We start from the raw sequence: 4,382 nt of genomic DNA, 5'->3' as shown, positions 1-4,382 counted from the left end.
AGTGCTTACAAACATATGGTTGCATGACTGATGGGGACACCTATCCTGTGCTCTTCGCCAAGGTCGTAGACAGGGGATTTCTTCAAAGATGATGAAACAAATGAAAACAATAGATAGGCGCATTTACTTAACAGGAACAGAGCTCTGTGCAAAATATGTAATATTCACGTAAAAGTATATGTATTTGTTTCTTCTCTAAAAGGCAAAAATGTGTACTGAATCAGGCAGTATTTTACCACTGCAGTTTCTTGTGAATAGCAATGTTATACATTTTATCAGCTTTTAATTTTTTTTTTAAATACTAAGTTAAAGTAAATGATTATGGTACAGCGGGCAACTCTATGAATTGGCATCAGGAACAGTTTCTTAAGATAAAGTAAAAATTCATCATTTGATAAAGACATTACTGATTCAGCCTCAAGTCATAGATGCAGGTTAGAAGGTCTACAGACTGTACACAGACAGAAGCTCCTCTGCTAGAGGAATATTAGCAGTATTAATAAAAATGTGTGTTATTTCACTTTTTTAAAATGCCAACACACTGTGAATTCATATTTACACAGCAGGACACAACTGACTCAGTGTGTGAGCTGTATTTCTTAATACACAGCTGTAGCCAAAAGTGACTTTTCTTCTGTCAGTTACAGTGCATTTCCTATGTTTATGACAAATTTTACATTTAAATTAGGGTTCATGTTTTTCGCTGATGGCTGAAACTAGATGTGCCTGCAAAATGTCAGGTTCTGTCTTATTTTTTTTTAAGTAAGTACAGGTGTTATTTCAGTACAGTGACCCTTTATTTATACATGTTAATCATTAGCTTTCTTTGCTGCTCACTGTGCTTTCAGGACCTTTTTATCGCTATGTGCACATCTGTATCCGTTAAACAGAAAACGCTGAATGACAGTTGAGTTTGTGCTCTGAGCATTAAATTTTGTAAATGCTTCTTGTGTATGTCTCTTCAAGATTTCCCCCAAAGATTTTACAAACTACAGCCATAAAGTGCTAAAAAAGAGATAACATAATTAGCAAATAATGCACATAGTTAATACTGGGCCACAACTTTACTGATAAATAAGTTGTTTATAGCTCTAATCAAATAACCAGAGTGACCTTTGGAGGAATTATCTGGAAGTCACATAGAGCCGCGACTAGTCCATCCTTGGTTTCCTTCTCTCGTGCTAGTATTTGTTGATGTGTCTCCCTCTCTCTCAAACAGAAATCTAAACAGAGAGAAAACCAGAGACTCACCGACATCCTGGAATTGTCTTGGCATCCGATCTCTTTTACGGCAGCAAGGAAAAAATATATTACTGTCTTAACATGCAGGTAAGCCAACTCTGAACCTATTGTTTTGTGCACATATGATCATTTTGTAAAACAAAACTAATGGGATCATAAATCATTGCAAACATCCCTCGATGGCCCTTCATACCATTAATTCAGGCCACAGACAGAGCAGGTAAACAATACATTTCTAAATCTAACCTCCAGTTTCCAGTACTTCTGACATCATGTTACAGTAAATTAGCACAAAATTCCAACTCTCATCGGACACGCAAACACTAAAATAGTAGTTTTTGCTTTTTTTTGGCTTTTGTTTTGTTCTCCAACCCTTGTTTATGTGCTGGCCGCTTAAATTGACACTAAGTGACCAAAGTTTTCACAATCCAGGCCTTATCATTTATAAGGAGGTCTTACTTGACAATGACTAAGTACGTAGCATTTTAAACATATAAGATAAATGCATTCCTATAGACTCATCTGCTGGCTATTATTAGATTTATTGCACATGCTCTCCCTCTCCCTTCAGTCTTCCTCGGTGCAAAGTCCGTGTTGACAGTAACCATCACGCGGCAGTAATTGCATTTGTGTGTTTGTGCAACGAATAAAGATCCTTGCCTTTATCGACTTTTGTCATGCACCATGCTCAAACTCACAGATCCCTGATTTCTACTCTTGAGCTAAAATATAGACTAAGAATAGGTTTTAAGTTTGAAGCAACATCAAACAGGAACTTCAAATCCAGTGAAATAGACTTGTTTTTTTTTTTTAGAGCTAAACAGGAAATATAACTAATTGTAAGTATAGATTTGAAGAGCTAATATAAAAGTAACAAGGAAAACAAAAATGTTCTTTGTTCAATTTTAATATATATTACTTATGCATATATTATAAGCTATTACTAGTATTAATAAATATAGACTAATGCTATTTTTTTTAAACAACAGGTACTTTTTAGGAACAGCAGAACCAATAAATTACATACTTGACACGTACGGACCGATACCGATACTGGTATCGGTGCCGATACTGTAAAATGTGTGTGTACTCATACTCGTAAAAGTTAACCGATACCAACTTATTTCATTTATCAGAGGGTGGCTGGTCATTTCTGTTGTAATTTTTTAGATTGGCCACTAGGGGGACATACCGCACAGACTTAGGCGAGTGAGGCTGGCGGCTCCAGATAAAAAAGAGAAACTGGAGGCTGCTGTAGCTAGGCTAAACAAAATGTCAGCAGTGTGGACCAGAACAGCCAACTTAAACTCAGGCTTTGGAAAAGCAACAAAAAATCCACGGGCAGTTAAAATAACAGAGGCTCTGACTCATTTTATTGCTCTGGATGACAGCCACTGTCGGTCGTGGAAAACATAGGATATAAAGTTCCCAGCCGGCCATACATCAGGGAGATAATGGTGCTAAAACTTTCTGAAGAGGTAAAGACAAGCAGTGTGTGCGCGATGTCAGTCCTCAGTTTAACGGCGCAGTGGATTGACGAGGAGTTTGTTTGTTTGTTTGTGGTCATTTTTATTAAGATTTTATTTTTTATCGGCAGAGAATAAAATAAGATCTGTCTTCCAATTCAATGCACTTGTGTGTGTGTGGTAGAAGTATCGGTTTTTGTACTCTGTATCGGCAAGTACTCAGTCTCGGTATCGTATTGGTTTGAAAAAAGATCAAGCTTTGAGATCAAAGCTTAGCCTTTTCTTTACAGACCCTGTTTCTGTAGCGCTGAGGCGCTGGCTTGATGAAACAGGAAAAGGAATTCCTCAAACTGTCTCCAAAAAATAGACACATTGAATAAATCAAGTATATTTTTTTTGATGTGCTTTTTTCCCCCACTACTCTCACATTCAACCATCTGAAGATTAGGTCCTAATCTTCACTTTGGCACATTGCCAAGTCTCTGTATCCTGTTTGTCTTATCATTCGTCTTCAAACGTGGTCGTGAAAAACATTTAGCCCTCTGAGCATACTCTATCTTTAAAGGGGCCTGCGCTGCCCTCTCTCTCTGCATGTGTCCAAATGCTTATGCCCATGCACGTATTGGCGTGTGGGGATATAATCAAATCAGAGATAACTAAACAACAACAACAAGAAGCTCAACTTAAACCTGCTAAATAAAGAAAAAAGAAAAGAAATACATGCACAGATTAGAACTTCCTTCTCTGCGTTTCCTTTTTCAGATTGATGCGCTTCCTTGTTGTCTCATCTATCTGTCAGCAGGTGTCAGCGCTTTCAGAAATGCTGTCATCCCTTCATCTCCGCAGAATGACAGTGGGATAGTTTTTGCTCTGTGCACACAGGAGTACTTAAAAAAAAACACCTGAAACACAAATACTGAAAAGCCACATCGCTGCATGTTAATGTTGGAACTATCTGTCTATCTATGTGAACCAGAAACCATCGTTTGTGGATTATTTGTAAATTTAAAAAATCAATTACAGTACATTTCATAGTTGTGCAATTCAAACCTACTGTGCTTTTAAGGTGTTTTTAGGCATGTAGATTGGCTATAAACTGTTAAAATCCATCTGAACACAGCCAAACAACAGCGTATGCTGTCAAGCCTCCACCTCTAGTGATCCATGTCAATAAGAAACTGCATTGTGCAAATGTAATTCCATTTAGTCTAGTTAGATATTAACTGGATTACTGACACTTATCTGTAAGTAATTGTGCTTGAATGCTAAGAAAAGAAGACAATTTCCTATATGTATTGAATAAAAATGGTTGCCAGCTGTTGAATGTGAAACGTGACTTTCTTTGCATCCTCAAGTGAACGCACGGCCGAGGAGGGTTTTATAGCTTAATTGGAAGTCTGGTGACTATCAATGGATACAAACACAATGTATCGGTTACATTTTTCCCTAATCTTTAATCAAAATTCTGAATTAGCAGAAATGCTTTTAGGAAAAAAACGTTTCATCAAAGTTAAATCCGAACATTCGAAATCTCCTGCATGCTGCTTGACAGAGAGCTTTGAAACTCGCCTGCACACCTAGAGGTGTTGCAGAGATCATTTTCTGCATGAACACATGTAAAGGGACACACACACACACACACACACACACACACACACACACACACACACACAC

The sequence above is a fragment of the Pundamilia nyererei genome, unplaced genomic scaffold, assembly GCF_000239375.1.
Source record: "Pundamilia nyererei isolate P.nyererei 1_Seehausen unplaced genomic scaffold, PunNye1.0 scaffold00002, whole genome shotgun sequence".
NCBI lineage: Eukaryota > Metazoa > Chordata > Actinopteri > Cichliformes > Cichlidae > Pundamilia > Pundamilia nyererei.
The sequence above is the reverse complement of the archived record's forward strand: the minus strand, read 5'-3'. Positions refer to the sequence as shown.